We start from the raw sequence: 23739 nt of genomic DNA on the forward strand, positions 1-23739 counted from the left end.
ATTGTGCAACCCCTCATAGAAAATTTGGGCAAATAACATGTTTTCCTGTTTTAATAATAATATTTTAATAATTACTGTTTATCATACTCATGTGTCAGACAGTGATAAATTCTTTACCACATTATCTTAAACTTTCTAACCACTTGAATTGTTAACTTGTAACTCATCTTTGGTATCTTTAAATATTTCTCATTATAAGCATTTATTTTCTAGTCCAGATTTTTATTTTGCTTTGCCTATTCTCTTAGAAACTTTGAATGCTGAGATTTTTTATTTTTTCCATTTTATTTAACTGAGTTACTCTCTTATCCTTTGGATTCACTCTGTCTCTCAGTTTGGGATTGTGCATCTCTTAATCCTGAATTTGGTGGTAAAATCCCAGTGAGCTTCATAGGCTTACAGAAGTTCCCATTTTCTCAGTTTCATAGGTAAGGACATTTTTTAGCACACATGTAGAAACTCTAGCAGTTGAAACATTGTAGTTACATTCACTGCCCCTGGCCCCACTCCAACTTAGTACAGAAAAATTCCAGGTTAACTCTTGGATTCCAGGTTAGCACTTTTCTTTGCTATACTCTCTCTCAGATTCAACTCAGTATTTTCTTTAATATACTTAATAAGTTCCCTTTTAAATTGGGCCCTTCCATTCTAAATTATCACCTAAAGTCTTGTTTATTTATTTATTTATTTATTTTAAGTCTTCAACACTCTATTCTCTACCTTGATTTTTTTCCTTATCTTATAAATTCTTTACAATGAATCCTCTTTTCTCCAAACTGAATTCTTCCAGAAGTTTTAATACTCTCCCCCTAGTCCACTAGCCCATGACTGCCTTCAGCTTTTCCTTGGCAAGCTACATGCAACTTCCTTGTAGATCTCCAAACCTGAGGATACCCATTTCCAAAAGACAGTTCCAGTCTTTATCTTCCATGATCTCTTAGCAGCATTTGACACTGTTGATACTTTTTGAGATACTCTGTTCCCTGGACTGGTCTGCTACTATGCTTTTCTGGTGTTCCCCTCAGTTTTCTGTTGATGTCTGTGGTTCTGTCTTTGTTTTCTTCTCATCTGATTCTGTGCTACCTTCAGGACCCTGGCAGTCATTTCCTGGGCTTCCTGAAGAGCTGACAACACTGTAGCTGCTCATTTTCAACCAGTAGCTCTCTCCCCTGGTTTCTAAATCCATATATACAGCTATGTATCATCCACAGCTATTTACATGGGCTCTACTGAAGAGTACAGTACTTGGCACATGGTATGTGCTCAGCATATTATGTGTCAAATGAATGAGTGAGTAAATAAATAAATACATGAGCAGGAAAATACCTTGTAATCTAGAAAACAAACTAGCCCCTGAACAGGCTTATGCCAAAGTATTGATAGTCGTACTGTGATCTTGCTGTACCAAACTATGACACGTGTAACTTTGGTCTTCCCTGATCACTGTAATCCGTCCCATCTTTCCAATCTCTCTTTTGACCTCCTGGTTTTTAGACACAGTACTTATTTATTTTTGAATGATCTTTGCACTCTTTAACTTCTGCCTCAAGGTTTTGTTCCTAAACTTTTACTTTTTTCTTATGTTCCAGAAACAACAAACCTTTAATCCTAGATCTGGTCTGACTTTTGCTAGGGGATACCTGGTATTTAATGTGTGTGTGTGTGTGTGTGTGTGTGTGTGTGTGTGTGTGTATACACGTGCACATGCACACTTTAACTGATGTTCAAGTGAAGATTCCAAAGAGGAGGCATGACCTTGTGTCTGGAAATATTGAAATTAGACCTTTTAAATAGCTAACCCTTCAGACCTATGTTTACATTTACATGAGTAAGTACTTCATATGCTCTTTGATTATCATTTTACCCTTTCTAAACTTCTTTTCTTTGAAGAAATCTTCTCTAGCTTGTGTGCACTGTGTTTGAGGTTCTGATGGATGTAGACGTACTTAGCAACTGTGAGGGTAAAGGAGTGGAGCCTTTCAGTGTGAGTTCTGTGAACATGCTCACCTGCTGGGTTTAGTTGGACATGCTTATTTCCTCTGTAACAGCATCACTGCTCTGAGTTGAGGTTCCCGAGGGTTTGCAGGGGAAACCCATGTTTGTTGAATTTATCCAATACTACATATTTATGTAGTCAGTGATAATATCTGTATTCCTTAAAGCATACTCCAGAAGGAAGGGATATGCTGACTGAGGTCAGATTGCTGGTATAGACAATCAAATATTTTTGTACACTGTGTAAGAGATTCACCATGTCTAAGATTTTACACGAGTTTCTATTTATTTATTTATTTTAAAGAAAGTATGGGTCAGGGAACTTTATATTCAGAGAAATATATTGTTTATAAGATGGTAGTCAGACATCTAGAACTTTAGAAAGAAGTTCATCCAAGAGGTTGTTTTTTTTTTTTTTAACTTTTATGTTTTCTTTGTATATACATAGTGGTTTTCGTTGACATAAATATTCTTTACAGTCAGTATCAAATTCATGTACTAAGTTTGGGAGGGAAGCAGGAAAGATAGTATTTATTGTAGTAGCCATGGAGAAGCCATAACTTATTATATCTTTATATCTTTGAACGTTTGTTGAAACAGGAGAAGAATAAAAGCAAAATCAGGCTTTAATATGAAAAGAATCAGTTCAAATGAAAACAGAGACTACAGAGACACATTTATTTCTGTGCCCTGAAGGATGTTGGCTGAGGGAGCACAGTAGACAGATCACCAAGAATGCTACCGTGAAAGGTCAAATCACGGACCCTTTTTGAAAGGGGGGGGCACTGTTATTCTATACATTATAATAGCTTTTTATTACTTGGGAAATAATAAAAATGGAATTTTCTCACTACTGATTAGTCAAATGTAGTCATAAATTTATTGTTTTTTAACCATTATTTGGGTCTCTTACTATAGACTGAAATAATTTCTTCTCCATAAGTTTTGTTCATATTTCATGTATACTTACGAGTTGAATGTGGAATTAGGAAAAAGTAAAGATTTCATGTAAAACCTAGTAGTGGTCATTTAAGAAACAAGGAGATGAAAAGTTGCACTAGAACAGCTTCATTTAGACATCAGGACTCTGAGAGCAGGCTGTGTGTTTGGGTTGTTTTGTTTACTCCAGCATATGTGTTTAAACATGTTCACTAACCTCTGGAAGTATTTACAGAAATGTTTGTGCTGCTTAATTCCCCACGTAATTTCATGGCAGTTCTTGAAATAAACATTTTTAAACACAAAAATATTTTGTGACTATTCCCATTACAAAAACAAATATTTAAAACTCAAAGTAAAATTTGAACCTTATTTGAAACCTAAGAACAGTTCTTTGAAGGAGGAGAATTCATACCATTGTAGTGCTGCCATCTTTTACTGGTTCTGCTTTCTTTCACACACAGTCTGCAGAATGTGTTGTGATAAATGGCTCCATATCTGCAGTTGGGAAGGCCTCTTGGTCATTGAGAGTGTGAGTACTGTGTGATATCCTGCAGTGTCACACCCTCGTCCTCCTCCCTGTTCCTCACCTTCCTGGTCATCATGAATTGGACATGCAGCGAGCTTCTATCTCAGGCACTGTGCTGAGAGTTTTACACACTTCACCTCATTAGATTCCTGCAGTAACTTCTGAGGAAACTCTCATATTCCCATGCTATGGGTGAGGACCTGAGTCATTTAGGTGGATAAGAACTCTTCTCTCAGTCACACTTTTATTTAAATTCTTCTTAGAAAGCTATATTTTAGTGCTAAATAAGAGGTAGGAAAAGGAAGAGTGGCTCAGAAGTTCAAAAAAACAATAATACATGATATGCTGTTACATAAGTTAAAGTTCTCCTAAGCAAATAATTAAGCACAAATATAAACCCCACCAATAATTTTGCAGTTATGGAGTTGAAAGGAACAATTAGAAAAAAAAGGAAGAGGAATTAAAAGACATTTCAGTACAGTGCTGTGTTGCTTCTTGATATTGGTGAGGAATTATATCTGTATTCCAGTTTAGGGCATGACTGTTTTAAAGGGAGGTAGAGGACAGGAGAGTAATGGGATATTTTGAAGAATTTCCTCTAACCTGTAGAGGGGGATACTAAAAATTAGTTGGTTGATTAAAACTGGTTTAAATTGAAAAACAAAAAAGATGAGATTTTAAAATTATTTGTTATTAAAAATGAATTTTGAAACTATTAAGCACTCCTAGTTACCTGCAAGTATAAATAGTTCCATCAGATGCCTGAAGTCAGAGTGAGGCAAACCACTGACCAAACCTTTAAAAAATGATGAACAAAATATTGTCTTAATAAGAGATTATGCCTATAAATGGCACTTTTTAAAATGCAGGTATCAATAAGAGATAGGTTACTAACAGTATATGAAATATAAGAAGATACTGGAGTTTGGGAATTCATACCACAGAAATGCTTATTTCCTTCTATTTCAGGGTCCCTTCATCTACTTCCCTTTTGAAAGGTCTTCATTCTACCCAGTGACTTTTCCCAGTGCTGATAACTGATGATCCTAGATCTAGATAGAATTTAATGATAAAAGTATATAATTTCTGAGGCCAAAGAAATTGCTTAAGAAATTTAAGCAGTGAAGAATGCAAATACATTATGGCAAAATAGGGTGTTTTCTGTGTTTGCTATAATAGGGCCCATATTAGCTACATTGCGGATTTTAAATACAAAATAATGTTTGATAAGAGGAGTTTTGCCAAGTGGAAGATAGCATTTAAGGACATTAAAGTGAAATAATGAGCTGCTAAAAAAAAATAAAATAATGGGTCAGGCTGTTCCAAGGCAATTCGTGGGGAAAAATAGACAAGTGAAACTTTGAAACTGGGTTCTCATCTTTTTCAAAGGAAGGTTCTTCTGTTACCTCACAAAGTGCTGACTGAGAGGGGAGTGGGTGGAGCGGGCATGATTTAGTTGACACAGGAGGGCAGACTGTAGCCTCCCCACATGCTTACTGACCTGGTACTCCACAGCTTCCGGCCATCCTGTCCTCTTCTTATCCAGACAAATAATCCAGGAAACAGAAACAGTCATTAGTGCACGAGTGACTTTGAAGTTAGGAAGCATTGAGTTCTCCATTTTATGTTTAAATTAATTTTACATTTGGAATTAATATTCAGTATTCAACTAGAACTTAGTAGATGATTTAGTAAGATAATGCATGGGAAAGTGCTTTACAGATTCTTAAGTTCTCTATAAATACCAAGTAATATGATAAGTTCATGGCACAGATAACCCTGACCTTTAATATTATGACTTCTGTTATTGTTACAGGAAAGAGAAAAATAGTCTGGGGAGAAGCTGTGGTTTGGGAGGTGTGAAACACCATTAATTAATGGAAGACTCTTTTTAACTGTCTGTTCTTCCTTGATATACCTTAATAGTATTCAAAGAAAATTAATGTTGCCCTTACTAAAATGCAAATTCCAAAGTTATCATAGTTACAACAATGGTCTGAATATGGATGAAATGACTAATAATATCCAAAACAGTATTGTCTCCAGTGGAAAATCTCCTTCAGCTCTTTGTTTCACTTTATACTGCACTAAAAATGATACACATTAATTGATTTAGTGTTTACTGTACTTTAGACTCTGTGAGAAGAATGTTTTATGTATACTTCATTTCTTCTTCAGTCCTATATGGTAGATTTTATTATAGCCACTTTATAAATGAGGATGCTGGGTATGGACAGGTTAAGTAAATTGGCTAATCTACAACTAGCAAATGTTGTAGCCAGGATTCTAGCTCAGGTGTCCTGGACTCCAGATCCCAGGTTCTTGTCTGGTACACCATGTTCTTTATGTCAAATGTACTGAACTTCTCCACCCCTCCCCCTTTTTGTTTGTTTGTTTGTTTGTTTGTTTGTTTGAGTCAGGATCTTGCTATGTTACCCAGGCTGGCCTTGAATTCTTGGGCTCGAGCAGTCTTCCTGCCTCAGCCTTCTGTGTGGCTGGTACCATAGGTGTGCACCATTGCACTCAGCATCCCCCCCACTTATTTTGACCATTCTTTTAACAAAATATCCAATAGTTAGATAGGTACATATAATATGTTGTATTGGAGAATGAAATACCTCAATAAAGATATTTAAGATTCCATATGAACAGAAAATTCTGAAGATTTAATGAACATATCTGTTATAAATCAGGTAGCTTATTCTGCCAGGGAAAGTTTGTATGTTATAAAACATTTAAGTAGAGAAACATAAATAAATGGCAATTTTTGAAAGTCCAACAAAACAGACTATTTTTAAAACTCTTAAATGTACCTGCTATAAAATATAAATATATAAAATATTTTTATTTGAACTATTGGTATTAAAATTTCAACAGTCCGAGCTATTGTGTTATATGTGTTTTTAACTATAATATCAATTAATTTATCATTATACTTGGAATATAATTATGAGTTACTTATTTCCTAAATCTAGTGATATGGTTTAATCATGGTACATTTCCATACTTTAAACTACATTACTTTTCATAGCTAAAATCCTTATACAACTGATAACAGGTTTTGAAATCAAGATCAAGTTCTCGTTCCCCCAGTGTTTAAGATTAAACACCCAGAGAAACACCAAGGCAAGCATAGGAAGCAAGTTTTATCTAGGAGACAGAACAGAGATGGTAGACTTCTCCAGAGAGAAGCTAGGACCTAGAGCTGGTGCTTGAAGGAGGGGATGTGTCTTGCTTTTTATAGACCCCCATCCTCTCTTTCCTGAGAACGTGCCCAAAGGCAGGAAAGAGCAGTCCCAGTGGGTAATTGCTTGGGTTAGAAAGCCCTACCCCAGGACTGGAGGTATTAGCAAAGGTTGAGCTGGGGAAAGTGCCATCCAGAGCTAGTCTGTAAGCAACCCATTCCTTTTCTTTGATAATCAGCTACCTGTCTTTTGCCCCTGTCTCACAACAACAACATTTATTAGCTAGCATGGTTTCTGAAAGGCAGATATTTTGAGAGCCACTTCACTGGTTCTGGCTCAGGGTCTCACGAGGTTGAAGTCAAATGCTGAGGCTGGAATATCTACTTCTAAGATGATTCAACTCATGTGGTTGCTAACAATCCTGGTATTCCTTGTGGCTCTTGCCTAGTTGTCACAATTCACCACCTCCTAGACCTCTCCATAGGCCGCCTGGGTGTCCTCAAAATGGCAATTGACTGAGAGTTGCGGGGAGAGTTGCCATACCATATTCTGTTGGTCAGATACCAGTCCTGGTCCAGTGGGGGTAGGGTCTACACCAGGGTAACTGGTGGGATTGTTGGGAACCATCTTGGGTACTGATCCCTGCAAGTATTTCTTTAGGAAAAAATTGTGTCAATGAAGTCCCAAAGTGTTTTTTTATTTTTATTTTTATATTTTTCATTGATGGATGAACCCAGGGCCTTGTACCTGCTAGGCAAACACTCTGCCTTTGGTTACACCCCCAGCCCAAGTCCCAAAGTTTTTATGAGGATATATTGCCCCTATTATCCCACAAACATCATTTAAAAAAAAAAAAAAGTCTATGCCAAATTCTCTTCCTGTCTTACACATGAGTAGTATTTGGTGATATTTTTGAATTGATTTTGTAGGTTTAGATGGAATTTGTTATATCAGACTAAAAGTAAATTTTTATGGAGGAAGAATTATAGGTACTGAATTCAAATGTCCATGGTGCCACTTCTGAACGTCAGCTTTCTTATCTATAAGAAAGGTAGGTAGGTAGTGGAATTTGTAGATGAGTACACAAATAAGTGTTCACCTTCAGAAACATTTCTTTTAAAAAGATGCAATTGACACAATTCTTAGGTCTCTACCATTAGTCAGACAAGAATGTGAGGTAGGATTGCCTCTGCTAACCAAATTAGTAAAAAGAAAGCTGTGTTACTAATAACTGAAAAAAATGAGGCTCTTTTAGTTAGCTTTTTTCATGGCTGTGACCAAAAGACCTGACAAGAACAATATAGAGAAGGAAAAGTTTATTTTGGCTCATGGTTTGAAAGGTTTAGTCCATGGTCCACCAGCTCCATAGTTGCAGGCCAGAGGTGAGGCAGAATATCATGGCAGAGGACATGCTGAGGAAATCAGCTCAGGACTTGGCAATCAGGAAGGAGAGGGGGAGAGGGAGAGGGAGAGGGAGAGAGAGACCCTATCTACATAGAGTTACCACCTTGTTAATCTATATCAGTAGATTATTTCCCTGTTTAAACTTCTCGTAATATAATTACTTTACCTCTGAAAATACTTAAATTGTCTCACACATGAACTTTTGGGGATCAGCTCATATATAAACCATAATGGAGGCTAATTGAGAAAAGAGATACCCACCTAGAGGTTGAATAAGGAAATAAAAATTAAACTGTTTATTAGAAGCATTTGCAATAGTTGGGAGAAAAAAACTTTAAAGCAAATTGAGATACTTGGATATTAATAAAAATGACTGTAAAACCAGAGGGAATTATAAAATAGGTTTAAAAAGAATCAAAAGTTTTTAGTGGTAAAGCCATTGAACTTGATTTTGATTCTTTTTATCAATTTATCCTAGGTTAGAGATAGATTAAATTAATGTCTGAAAATTCTTGGTTTGGAGGAAAGGCAAAATGTTTGTTCTCACAGTTTTCTTGCTGCCTTCAGTTGCTTCTGTTATCCTTAAGCTCTGTGTGACTTGATTAATTTTCTAACCCAGGGACATAGCATAATATGAACATTAAAAAAAATTTGTACAAAGTTTCATATTGTTTTCTTACTTCTACAGAAGTAGTAGTTTTTCCTTGTTCCATTAATGAAAAAATGTACGTTCAGAAAAGTTCACATGACATTTGTGTACAGTTTTAAAGTAGTTCCGTTGTATTCATTTCTTAGGGCTGTTGTAAAAAAAAAAATACCACAAAGCTGATGACTTAACAAACACAGCTTTATTGTCTCATCCTTCTAGAGTCTAGGAGTCCAAGATTGAAGTATCAGCAGGTTTGGTTCCTTCTCAGGCTGAGGGAGAAACAATTTGATGCTGTTTTCTTGGCTTCTGGAGGTTGGTTGACAGTTTTGGGCAAGTCTGTGCTTGTTGATGCATCAGCAATCTCTGCCTTCGTGTTCACATGGCACTCTCCCTGTGCACGTGTGTGTCTCTTCCTGTGCACGTGTATGTGCGTGTCCGTGCACAAATTTCTCCTTTTTATGAATATACTGACTTTATTGGATTAGGGTTCATCTCTGTGGCCTTGTGTTACAATTTCAGAGTTATCGGTGATTAGGACTTCAGCTTATCTTTTGGGGGAACACAATTCCCCCTTTAGCACCTACACAGAGTAAGGCAGATATTGTTAGAAATAATTACCGTATCAGAAATGGTCACCTCCAAGTGTGTGCTCTCTTCCCCCCCGTGGTAGCTAATGCTGGACTTTTGTGAAAATGATTTCTGTGTGTTTTTCTTTGTAGTCTTACCAATTGTGCATCATCTCTAACATAAAGATAGCTTTCTTTTAAGATTCTTTTAATTAAATAGGTATGCTTTAAGAAGTAGGACTGGAAATTATATGTCTTACATAATTTTATTTGCAATTCCCTGGGATAATATTTATTGAAAATGCCTACATTTGCAAGTAAAGGGTAAACAACTCCAAGATAATACTTGTAACTTTCAGCAGGCCAAATAGACAATGTGATTTTCTGAGCTCCATTTTGAATCACATTAAATTTTTTTAAAAATATATTTTGCCTTCTCAATTGAGGACTAAAATCCATAAAAACATCTTGGAATGTACTTTATTTTTGCTATTTGTTCATATTGCAACAAAATCCATGATCATGGTTTCTATACTTTTCATCATAAAGGACTCAAGTTACTATGTTTCTTCTCAATCCATTTTGAAATATTTTAATCTTGTATATAATGTTTATTCAAGTCTTGCTGTTTTCTATCAATGGGACTCTTAGTCAGCTGGACATATCCCTGTAGTAAAACTCTGCCAGTATAATGCTGGTTAAAAGCAAAGAAATTTAATGTTTTAGTTACCCTGTTAAGCTTTATTAAGCAATGAGACTTTTCTTAGTTTAAAAAAATTAAAATAATTTATACCTGTCATTATACTTGAAGATTCCTAAAGACGAAATTTGCTCAATGAAAAATACACACACACACACACACACACACACACACACACACAGAGCCTTTGCTAAAGTCTGTAGCATAAAAGAACATTTAAATTCTTTGTAATCATGTTTTTGTTTTAATTAAAATCTTCAACCCTATAAGTACAGATGATTGCCAAATTTCAAATGACCCATAATAAATCCAGCAGGTTGCCCCTGCTCACCCATCGCTCTCTCCCTTATTAAAATCCTGACTGTGTCTGCCATGGAACCTGCCAAAGGAAGGTGAAGAAAAGAAACACTTTGCCACAGAACTGATCCTTCATGTTTCTTTGTTGAACAAAAAATGTTTTCAGGAGGGTCTTTGAGAACCGTGAGTTCAGGAGTGGAAGCTGTTTGCAAGTGATGGGAGGATTAGGACAGGGCTGCACCTTCACATGTGAGTTCAGGCCATTTACTCATCCCACCCCCACACTACAAAACTGCTGCTGGCCTGTTTTACTGTTACTGGCCTGTTACTGCCCATCTTGCTTTAATAGTAGGGTACTACTGGAAGGCATTCTTGCAGATTAGTTTGATCACATTGCCTTCTTCCTTATTCTCAAGTGAGTTTTACTTGGGGTGTTAGAGTGGGACAGGTGAAGATGCTAAGGAATCCTTCTATGATATAGGGAAAGGGTGATTAAGATTTGAATAAAGGCATTTTCAGCTTAGTATCTTCTAGGAAAGCGCAAACTCTAAATAAAGCAAGCATTCTGAGGACATATTCATCTGTTTGAAGTTTTTGCCTTAACTCCAAACCCAAACAAGGAGTGGAGTAGAATGGGATTTATGTTCTTTAAAAGCCAAAAATACCTTAACTTTCTTTTTCATGAACTTGTTACTCATACTGGGAATACTTGATCCATAATTTTGCCACATTAAGGTTAAACAGGCATCTGGGCCTGATCAGACAACTAACCACAATTGGAAAAGTTATTTGTTTGAAAAAGTGTTCCAAGTTTCATATAAAAATGTACTTTTAGAATTTCATTTGTTCATAAATTTGGAATTGCTTGTAAATGAAAATCAGTTCTTAGTTCCAGAAGTATACTATGAATTCCAAATGCCATTTCTATGGCAGGTACACCTAGATTAAATAACTATTTCAAGTGCTGACATCTAATTTAGTCCCAGAATATAGCTTCAATGAATTTATCTTTATTTTCTATATAAAATTAGTTTTCTATTAATTATTTGAAGTCAACTACATCAAATAAATTTTTGTTCCTTTGACACATAGTATATTTCTTCACACATATGAAGTGATCAATTAACATTGAGGAATGAGTGAGGGAATTGTCATACAGAATATATATGAAAAAAATCTACCTGGGGTCATTTACATGGGGAGATTTGTGAATTTTATTATAGTCATCCAAGTGACAAAGGAGATTATTTTTAATCATTAATTATCTCAATAAGTATTTAACTGAATGCCTGTGATTGCCAGGCACTGTACTGAGGGCTCTGTGGGGCCAAAGGTGAATGAACTAGGACCTCTACCCTCAGGGAGTTTACTTTTCACTGGAAAATGGTGTTGATAATAACATATGAGAACATGATGGTGCTACAACTAAGATACACTTGAAATGCTTTTGTAGATCAGAAGAATAAGAATAATTCAGGTGTTGGTGAAATTTGAATTTGGAAATGCAATAAGAAAAAGATGATATAATAACCCTCTATATCTGAGGACCGTGGTCCAGATCTATGGTTCTGCATGGATTCAACCTTGGATTGAGAGTATATTTTTTTTAAATGATGCCTGTACTGAACACATGCAGACCTTTTTCTTTGTCATTATTCCCTGAACAGTATAATAACTATTTATATAGCATTTATATTGAATTAGATATTATAAGTAATCTAGACATGATTTAAAGTATACACATGGATGTACATAGGTTATATGCCTGTGTTATATCATTTTATGTAGTGAACTTGAACATTTATGTATTTGGGTATCTGTAAGGAATTCTGGAACTAATCTTCTACAGATACTGAGGGACAACTGTTCATATTAGTAAGGGACATCTTCCATTCCAGACATCAGAAAAATTGGTCAGTGTGGCATAAAAAATTATTTTTTCCCCACATAGTTAGAAGCATAAAGGTAGATGAAGTTGATGTTGGTTTAACCAACAAAGACTGGGGTTGTAGCTCAGTGGTAGAGCTCTTGCCTAGCACACAAGCTCTTGAGGTACTGGGTTCAATCCTCAGCACCACATAAAAATAAGTAATACAAAGGTGTCTATCTACAACTAAAATTAAAAACAAAACAAAACAACAAACAAACAACAACAACAACAACAAAACAGTCAGAGACAGAGTAGCTGTCTTCCCTGGTTCTCTTGGCTTCTTTTTTAGTGTTACCCCAGGTCCATCATGTCAGCTCTCAAGGCAAAAGCATGGGGCAAGTAGAGGAGAAAAAAAAAGCCAAACCAAACTAAAAAAGAAGAAGAAGAAACTTCAAGATTTTTATCAGAAAAGTAGAAACTTTCCCAGAAACTCTGATCTGCCTCCTACTTGCATTTCATTGGTAGAACAGGGCCATGTGGGTGTCATTATTATGGTATCATCCAAAGTCTATTAGAGAGGTTTTAAAAAAAATCAAACACAGGCAAAATCAAAACAGAAACACAAAAGAACAAACTAAACAAGGCTCTCTTTAGTGTTACTAATGAGAATAAATATAGAAAGAGTATCCGATCAATAAAGTAATCTGTCAGAATTTAGTAGGTAATCAATCATGTTCTTTAGATTTGTGTTTACGAGAGGATGCTATTGGTAGAATAGTTTTTCACTGTATCACACTAGCAAAAATATAACATAAATGTCTGTAACAAGCACTGGAATGATTAAAGACATAATGGATGAGGGTATCAGAATAAAGAACCATTTACCTCCAGATCAAGTCTTTTAATACCATCAGCCTAGACAACTGGCATTAACATTTGGATAATTCCTCATCTTCGTTTAGGGAAGTATGGATGGGTTTTTTAAATTTCCTTTTCTGTTGTTTCTTTCAAATGATCATGGTCATTTTTGTTGATGTTGTCAACAGAAATTTACAAAGAATCAATCATCTTTGTTACCTTTAAATCATTAAAACAGAGTGGTGGAGGAAAGTGTGCTTACAATTTCTTATTAAATTAGTATTATGTCAGGTTTTTTTTATTTAAAAAATTTTAGTAGAAAAATGTGAAGTCCTTTGTATGCAAGAAAGACTACAAATTCAACAGATGATGGGATGATTGGTACTTACTATAGTTAATAAAACAAAAAAACAACAAACAGCTCTGCAGTTTTTATAGTATCTCTACCTCCTAAAGGTGATTTTCTTCTTTAGTGTTTTGTTGTTGTTGTTGGTGGTGGTAGTGGTAGTGGTGTCTATGTGTGTATATATACGTGGTTTTGTGTGTGTATGTGTGTTTTGCATGAACCACTTTAACCTTAGACTTTTTCTTTTTCTGGCCTCTTTGGGGACCACAACCAAGAAGGAACAAAGGCAATCAACTCCTGTGATTGGCATACCTCAAACATTAGTGTGCATAAAAATCCTTTGGGGAACTTGATAGACACCAAGGCTTAGGGCCTACTGATTTATGAAGTCAGGTAAGAGTGGGGACTAGGAATTTAAAGGTAATCCAGATAATTCTGTTGGGGTTCACTTCAAGAAACCCATGCACACAGTAAGTGAGGTGGGAAGGGTAGTAAAGCCTCCCACGCTAGGTCTCTGTGCATCTTGGATACTCCTGACCGCAAAAGCAGGGTTCTCCAAAATGGATGTGTGTATTTCAGATGATTTGCAGAAAGACTTATTTTGGTTTAGGAAGAAAATAATGGAACTTCTGATTACATTCATTTGTTTTAAACTTGACCTTTTAAAATTTATTTCATGTTTGTGTTTTGTAATGTACATGATATTTTAATACTTTGCACATATTTATAATTTAGAAATAGAGTGATATATACATATATATATATATATTAAAGGTCTGTTTTAGAAAATGCTTTAGGGAGCTGGGGAGATAACTCAGTCGGTAAAGTGCTCGCCTTGTAAACACAAGGCCCTGGGTTCGATTCCCCAGCACCCCCCCCAAAAAAAAATAAAAATAGAAAATGCTTTAATGAGAGTGATGCATGATCAAAGAAGTTTGGAGATCACTACTTAAAACGATTAACAAGGCCAAAATCCATACCCCTTTTCAGCTCTGTGCAAGAGTTTGTTGTTTCTTAATTGTTTTTCATTTAGATATCGACATTACTCAAGGCTTCTTTTATTAGATATGCATACACACATAGCATAGCAAAAGATTGAGAGGACAGGACTTTGCAGTTTATGTCAGGTAGAAATATCTGTGTACTAGGTTAGTTTTTTGATCAGATACTGTTATTTAAAAAAAACCAAAAAACAAAAAAACCCTACTGAGACATCAGAAGAAAACAATCAAGGTAACTTAGCTCTCTCAGGTTCTGTCTCTCACTACAGTTCCTAGTAGGGCTTGGTGACTTGTGTCACTTATCAATGGATATGAATAAATGTGGGTTTCTGGAGACTCTCCTTATCCTTTGTCTTAAAGCCTTGATTTAACCCATTCTCTTCTGTTCACAGGGGACCCTTTCCTATAAAGCATTTCTATTCAAGGTAAAAGAAAACTGTTTTCATTGTATAACTTTATATTTTAAAAGATTTTTTTTGGATTACAACGAAAACTACCATAATTTTCACCATGATTATGAATATAGTCCATTAATTGTGCTTCCTCATAATTTTAATTCTTTAAAATAGATTGTAATATCCAAAGATTATCCATTTTCTTCTAGTCAGTGTTTCTAGGCCTGGGGCCATTATTATTTTAAGTTTTGTCTCTGACACATTCTCTCTCTCTCTCTCTCTCTCTCTCTCTCTGTCTCTCACACACAATTATTTATTCAGTTGAATTGCCAGCAAAGGAGAAAAAACCAAAATTGCTGGTTTGAAAAGCTTCAGCTATTTATTGTCAGTGTTTTAGTAATCCATACAGTATAGGAAGTTCTAAAGCCCAATTTGGTTTCTCATTTTTAAAGTTCATTTCTGGGGACTGAGGTGTAGTTCTGTGATAGAGGATAGAGTGCATGCCTGGCATACATGAGGCCCTGGGTTGAATCCCCAGCCCCTCCCCAGTCAAGACGTATTTTAATGCTATTTTCCCCCTTGATATTTCTCAGTATTATTACTGCATGGATCTGAGAAAATAGGAGAGTATTAACATAATTTGAGTTAAAATGATAATAAATATAACTACTAGTGATATTGATTGAGCACACATGTGCCAGGCACTATGCTGGTCACTTTATTATCTCATTTAATCTTTATAATAACCCTTAGAGGTGGGTGCTGTTGTTATTATCCATCTTACAGATGAAGAAATGGAGACTTGAAGAGGTGATGAAACTGGCTCAGAGACACTCAGATAGTAAGTGAACAAGCTGGTCCAGATGCCAGAGGCTCTGTTCTTGGGTGCTGTGGATGTGCTCTGCTTCTTAGTATATGCCTTCATGCTGTGACTGGGGCCTGGCTCTTTTGTCACACTGGGAGTTGAGATGGAGACTGACCACAATGGGGAAAAGAAACTCAATCTACCCTACCCACAAGGAGAAACCCAAAGTCACAGTAGGGAGCTGCACCATAGGTGTACAACTTGAAAAGCAGTATTTGGTGCGTAATTTCTGTGAATGGAGCCCCCTAGTAGTTCTGCCAAGTGGTGGCTCTGACTGGAAGCTTCTGCCTCTGGCACAAGGAGTTGAAAAGGGGTAAGGAAGTTAGTGTGTGTGTAAATCTTAGCAAATCTTTGGTCTCTGTGAACCTGGGTACTAGGAGGAAGGAAAGTAATCCAGACTCTTCAGGGTCTCTGATATTTGAGGCCACTAAGTTCCATTCCCTCAGAAACATTCTGCCCCTCAACCTTTTTTTTCCTCTCTGTTTTATTTTTGTGCTGGAGATTGAACCCAGGGGCATGTCACCACAGAGCTACATCTTCAGCCTTTTTAATTTTTCTTTTGAAACAGGGCCTAAGTTGCTAGGGTGGACCTCAAACTTGTGATACCCCTGCCTCAGCTTCCTGAGTTGCTGGGATTACAGGCATTTGCCACCATGCCTGGCATAATATATAATATATATATATATATATATATATATATATATATATATATTTTTTTTTTTTTTTTTTTTTAATCTCAGTTTGCTCCTCTCTACAATGGAAATGATAGTTTTATGTTCTAGAGAAACACTGTTTTGTGTTCTGGAGAAACATTGCATGGATTAGTGACCCAAATGTTTTCAACAGGTTGGTTGTTTTTTCTCCCCCTTCAAAGTGTCAGGTAATAACTGTATTCAGCTTTAGGCTGATGTTTTCCTCAGTCTCTAAGGTCACAGTTTTTAAAGAGTATTTAGGTGTGATTTTTAAATGTTGAGAGGTGAGTAATCCTGTCTGTCCTTTGTCTTTGTGTGCCCCATGTTTGGGACATCATAAAGACTCAAAAAATAGTTGTTAAGTAATTAAAGTTACTTAACCATTCTTAGACTCAGTTTTCCTTATATATAAAATGGGAAAAATAGTGTGAATCTCAGAGTCTTTATGGGGATTAAATTGTATGATATCTTCAAAGAGTTTAGTGAAGTGCCTCTCACATTGTAAGCACACAATACTACTAATAACATTATCATTCTGTTTATTGCCATTTGTCTCTTAAAAAATAACTCTTGGCTTTGCCACTTAAAACCTGTGTGCCCTCTAACTACTTGAGCTCTCTGAGTCTTATTCTGCAAAATAGAGACACTGTTGTCCACACCATTGATTAATGTGAAATTTCAGTAAGATTCAGAACTAATAGTTATTAGTGTATATCTTATGTGTCACCAAATTATGTATGTTATCTCATTGAATCCTTGCAAATATCCTTGGATAAGGTACCATTGTACTCATTTAGTAGTTCAAAAGAGCAGGGTTCATGGGGTAAAGATCTGAGATTAAGATCACCATAAGTAGTTATAGGCAGTGTCTGTCTCATGCCATATTCCTTTACTTTAGTCTCTAAGACCATTTAGAAGGACCATGCACGTGTGTGGGCCATTATTGTGACATCTCTTTCTTTGAGCCTGAGGGCTGCAAGTTAGGATAGACTTCATTTGCTCTGTTTGGGGATGTAAATGCATTATAGTGGAATAAACATTAGAAGGAATTAAATTTTCTAAGACCTCTCTTTTAAAATTTTCAGACTGTTTTTTTTCTTATTATAATGTTCAGATTAAAACTTTTAATTGAGTCCTGGATTTCTAACATCACAAAAAGAGTAATTTGGTCAACTTTTGTATGTTTTGAAGTGGTTATTAAGTAAAAGCAGCTACTCAACTGTGATAGGAGGTCAGTTTATTTTTAGGAGTATGCCAATTGATTTGTCAAAAACTTTTTTAAAAATAAAAGTAATGATCTATTATGTCAATTTGCAATCAGCTAACTGAAGTTTATGTTAGTGTTAAAATTTTGTCAGAGAATCATGATTTGAAAATGTCACATATCCAGAAACCTGGAAGCTAAAACTACCTATCAGATCACTGTATTTTCCCCTGGGGTGTCTTAATTAAAAAACAATTTAAGATACAAGAAGAATACTAGCCTAGTTGGAAATAATGTTTCTCTGTCAGATCTTCCTTAGCTGGAAATTCTTCCCAAGTTTTTTGGAGTGTCAGGTTCACGTTAATTGGGCCTGCCTTTCCAGGAAAAGAGGTGGCTCTCTTATTTTGGTCTGTTGTTCCCAGGGTTGTGAGTATTGGAAGATTGGACTCAGAGCCAAGAGATACTAATACAAGCACTATATTTTGAATTAGTATTAATTGACAGGTTTCTATTCAATGTTAACAGCTTAAAAGGAGGATTTCAGTTATAGAAATGGAATTTGCATATAAGAACATTCTACATATGATATAACGATTAAGTTTCCCATTAATCAAAATAACAAAAAAGGGAATATTAAATTTTTTGTAGTGAGTTATAAATTAGGCTGCTGAATTGGGAGTAATTAAATTGTATTTTGTTTAGATTTTTCTTCTCATATGCTACCATTTCAAAAGAGCACACAGTTCATGTGCAAGTCTGAATAAAATTCACGGACTAGCATCAAGGACCTCTGAGCCCAGGAAACTGAGTTTGGCAGTGCTAATTTGTATTAAAGTTGTTGTTGCATGACAGCCGGAAAAAGATTTAATGCTTGCCACCTGAATCAAGGCACGGAACATTGGTTTCTATAACTGCCATGAATTTGAATCGAGGCCAGTATCTCTAAATTTGAAATAAACTGATACTCTGTCTTGAAAGACGATACAGGCCACTTATGTTGTGGAAGGTATTTAGAAAATAGTATTTCAATTTAATATTTTAGCTACACACACACACACACACACACACACACACACACACACACACACGCACACCCCTTTCAAATCACTGGGCTCTTCATTGTGACCTGCAGTGGTTCTTGCTGTTAGGAGATCACACAGAAGAACTAAGAAAGCTGCAGCCATTTGTTATCCACTTTCCGTCAGGAGTTAACAGTGAGTTTGCACCAGGTTCCAGGTTTGGTGTTTCTCCTCTTACCATGGCGGAGCTGCTCACTTCATCAGAAAGTCATTATCCCTCTTGGATGTCACTATGGTTCAAAGTATTACAGTATTGCTTCAGGAATTTAGATTTTAACCCAGCCACCCTGCTGTGGTAAAACCTTAGAGCCACCAGATGCAAAATCCATTCACATGCCTAGGACAATAAAAATGATGATGATGACAATAATTCATATTTTGCATTTGCAAAAACATCTTTCATCTGAAGAGCTTTTGTAAACGGAGCATGCATCTTGAGACTACTTTATGAAAAGTGATCTTTGAGTCCAATATGGAAATGAAATGAATTCACCTCTGGGGTGAAATGTGGCAGCCATTTAATTATTCTTAACAGGGCACATATTAAGCACAGTGTGTCTCTGGCAAAAGTTTTGCTGAATAACTTTATAAGTTACATTTTATATTAAAATCATTACACTTAATTTTTATTCTTACTGAAAAATAATTGATTAGAAAAATACTCAGAAAGTTGACTATTTAAAAGTAAATCTTGGGCTGGTGACATAGCTCAGTGGGAGAGAGCTTGCCCAACATGCACGGATCTGGGTTTGACCTTTGGCACCACAAAAACAAAACAAAAGAAAAGCAAATCTCTGTTGAGTTATTTTGTCAAACCAAATGGATCTTCTTAAGGTGTCCCATAGATGTTTGTCAGATGTTCTTATGGCGGCAGGTGTCTTTCTTCACCTTTTGGTGCAGAACTGTGGGATCTCCACAGCACACTGTCTTGATGGGCAGAGCCATTGCAGGCTCAGTTCTTCAATGCACAAGTGCTAATAAGTGCAGGTCATTTTTTCTTCCCTGTGCATTTTATCCCTAGATAGTTCTTCCTAAAGTGTCAAGTAGTAGGCCTCTGCTGATGTCCTATTCCATTTCATCTCTTTTCCCCATCAATTGCCTTGGTTTCTACTGTATCTTTCTGCTTTATCTCTCTAACTGCCTGGTGGTTTCCTCTCTCAAGACAAATCGCCAACATCTGAAATTCCAAAACAAGATGCCACTTAAAATAATCTCTATCTGTTATCCTTAGAACACTACCCCCTTTCCCTTCCTGCTCTTACTTCTGTTATACATGTTCAAGATTTGGCAGGGCTGGGCATGGTGGTGCATGCCTGTAATCTTAGCAACTCCAGAGGCCGAAGCAGGGGGATTGAGAATTCAAAGCCAGCCTCAGCAGATTAGTGAGGCACTTAGCAAATTCTTGAGACCCTGTCACTAAATAAAATATTAAAAAGTCTTGGGGATGTGACTCAGTCATTCACTGTCCCTGGTTCAATCCCCAGTATGAAAAAAAAAAAAAAAAAGATTTGGCAGTATTTGAGACAACCCCTGCCTTCTTAAATCCAATTAGTTCCCAAATTCCATAAACTTGTAGTCTGCACAATCCCTTGCTTCTATCCAGTACATTATATGAAAAGGTCAAGGGGAATTTTACTGCTAACTGTAAGGAAAAAAAACAAAAAGAAAGTGAAATTTTACATTTTCTTTAGACTATAAAAATGATTTCACTCCTGACTTCACTAAATTGCATGTATGTGTGCAGGTGTGCTTTATATTGATGGGATAATTTATTATATTAAAGTCTGCTTATATTCTCAATATTTGACTGGGGAGGTCAATTGTATCGAATCATTAATTTTTGAGATGAACAGTTTTATCTGGTATTTCAGATTTTCATTCTTCCAAAATTATAAAATTTTTCTTTAAAAAGTAAAAACAAATAATGCACACTAGTATCCATTCCCAAAGTCTTTGTCAAATGCTATAAATTTATGTGGTTGAAACTATATGATATGTGTTGGGTTTCCTTCTCTAAAGTGGCTATAAATTAGTGATGCAGTGCTATAATTATATAACTTATAAAAACTTATTGAATGAAATAGAATTATTAAGTGTTGTACAGCAAAGCTCATTCAGAGGAGAAATTGTTCAATATAATGTGGTTTTTAAATGCAGTCTAACTGACTAGATTCAGCAATAGCATATTATATCTTGTCTCTTGTTCTGGAAATGAGTTACATACTTTTTAGATGTATCCATAACCTGTATTATGATGGCTCAATCTTATTTTTGTTTGGGTTTAATCCCTGTTATATTTTACATGAAACTGTAAGTGAAGTGAGGATTCCTCCTCATACCTCTCTTCAAGTATCTTTAATTTGGATTAGAATGTCGTATTTATCCAATTTTTTAGGGCTTCTATGATATGAAAATGTTCAAAAAGGATTAAGTAAAAAAAGGAAAAGTGATCAACTATAACAGACCTAATATTCTTTTTATCAATATTCTGTTTCATTGATCTTTAGAAATGTGACCATCTTGGTTGAATAACTTCCTAAGTATTTCTATTTCAATTCTCTATAAACCTTTCTTGTGGTGTTTTGAAAAGAAATAACATTTAAAGAAGTTTTTAATTGTCTTCTAGTATTTACAGAAATCTTTACAACAGCATCATCATTGAATTGAATAATGCCAGGAGAGCTGGAATACTGTTGCTTTTGCGTGTACTTTTTAGAGATGGGAACTCCTTCAGAAAAACACAATGGAACCAAATAATGTCCTTATTGTTCATTCTTAACAGAAGCTCCATTTTCTTTTGCAGGGTGGAAATGGTTGACATTGATTATCCTTAGTCATGTGAATATTCTGTGAATTTTTCCTGTCTTCTAAAAGAGTTTGTTGAGGAATGGCCACCAAATCTGTAGCTTCAGTTTAGCTATTTCTATGTTCTACAGTTCAGATTGCTAACGATGCTTGCAGCAAGGGACATTTTCTGACTTGATGTCCATCTTGCAAACTATGAAGTCTTGGGTATAATGTGTATAAGTATGTAAAGAATTTGAGGGCCAAATTATATCTATTCTTTCATAATGGGAGTTTAAACTATAGTAAGGATAATTACTAGAAATTATGGGGGTATATAGTACAACATGTAAGAATCCTCTCTGAACAAGATACACTTATAGTCAGATAAGCAACTATTATATATTGATAGAGAAAATGGAGAGCAGAAAAATACTGCACTTAATATTATCTATTGATGGACTTGATAACTGTGGCCTTTATGTATCTCAGTGTTTCTCTTTTTCCTGTTTTAGGTAGGGCTTGCATGAATATGGCTACACATTCTAGAGGCTGCATATTTTAGAGCATTTTTGCAAAGTCAGAAATCTACAGGACACAAAAATCTATATTGCACATATAACACAAGTAGGAGAACTTTGGTTAATAAAAGTTCTGCCTCATTGTTGTTAGACCATTCCTATGCAAATTGGAACTTCTACTATTTTAGGAATTAATATTTACACTTGTGTTCTGTAGAGTTTATCTAATGCTAAAGATATATGTTATGCTTAGTAAAGGCATTCAGTTTCTTTTAGAATTCAGCTTCTTTTGGAATTCTCAGTGTAGACTTTCTGCGGAAGAATTTTTTTTTTCATGTTGCCAGTTAGGGATTATGTTTGTAAAACAAAAAATCAACAATTTCTAAGAAAGGACATACCATGGAAAGGAAAAGAAAGCAGAAAAAAGTTCTTAGCTACATAGGAGTGCAGAGTTGATTTCTGTGAGCATTTCACAAGGATGTTTAGGCAGATTTTGAACATGGGTGATGGCAGCCTGAGTCCCCATGATGCACGGAAATGACTTAGAAGAAGCTATAAAGTTCTATCATGTCATGGATTGGTGAGCAAGGATGGATTTACACGATCAAGGATATAAATGGCTTTGAGTGAGTTGTTAGTCATAAAGTTCACGATTCTTCATAATTGACATGGCTTCCCCTTGTCATTTAGACAGACAGCAGTAAGGACATGGAGCTGCTGCCATTGTCACAGCAACCCTGTGAGTCCACATGGATACCACTGTAAGGATTCCATGCTCTCAGTACAGAACACTACATGCCTTTTAGACCATCTCTGTGCAGCTGTAGTTTTGGACATTTGGTATCATTTTGTAAAACACAGCCAGACAGCTTCAGCTCCTTCATTTGTATGATTTAGAGTACAGAATATGAGCAATGGGTCCCCCCCCCCCCAAGGATTACTTGTATTCACATTTGAATCTATTTTTTGAGAAAAAGGTCAAAATGTTTTCATGCCATTAACTATGGGTTAGCCTTAAAAGGCATATTCTGATGAGGGAAGTGTGTGTCCTCTTCAATTTAAAATATTTTGGACACACTAGTGGGTGTCTACCTTCCAAAGAATCATAGATGTTTGGCACATTCTGAAAAGCATTGGACGCAGCTGATTTCTTTTGACCATTGGGAAAAGTATGGAAAAAGAAGAAGTGGAAACCTCTGTGCACGTTGGTTTATGGTGCTGATGTCAGTGGAAAGGGTGAGTTTTTTGGTTCTATGACTGCATGTCAAGTATATTTTTAAAATGCGGCCTAAATCTAAAGGCAATGGTAGCACCAATCAAAGATTATTCCATTAAAAATTCAAGTTATTTTTGGTACCTTACTGAGTATTTTTAATAGTGGCACAGGTTGTAAAAATCGTTTTGAAGGTGAGTGGTAGTTAAGCAAATTAGTCGTACCATTGCATGATTTAGTTGTAGATTTGATGGAGCTGGGCTGTGGGAATGCAAGTCTTTTGCTTTAGGGTGGATATGATTTTACTTGATTTTTTTTAAGGTGGAGAAATGAATGAGGCATGCATTCATGTTTTTCACCTAGGCCAATGGAAGACTTTTCAGTGATGTAACCCATTAGGCTGGAGAAGCTTTTCTGTGAGCTGCCCCGCGGTGCTGAGAATACGTTATGAATGCTGCACTGTGTTCAGTGCAGAGGGCCTTGCCGGGAAGAGCGCGGTGTGCCTGGGCCCCAGCTATTGAGAAGATGCCAGTCAGGGATGAAAACGTCTTTCATGAAACTATAGCTAACTTCCCTGTGACACATTACCATAAAGCAGAGAGTATTTTTAAAACCAATAGTGTGAAAATACACACAATACCTTATAA

The 23739-nt window shown here is 35.9% G+C and overlaps 1 protein-coding gene across 8 annotated transcripts in view; it reads left to right on the forward strand.

Annotated features, from left to right (window-relative positions):
* Npas3 (neuronal PAS domain protein 3) overlaps positions 1 to 23739 on the forward strand; it is an 829271-nt gene that overhangs the window by 21763 nt on the left and 783769 nt on the right. The window lies entirely within an intron of this gene.

Source organism: Sciurus carolinensis, chromosome 2, assembly GCF_902686445.1.
Source record: "Sciurus carolinensis chromosome 2, mSciCar1.2, whole genome shotgun sequence".
Classification (NCBI taxonomy): Eukaryota; Metazoa; Chordata; class Mammalia; order Rodentia; family Sciuridae; genus Sciurus; species Sciurus carolinensis.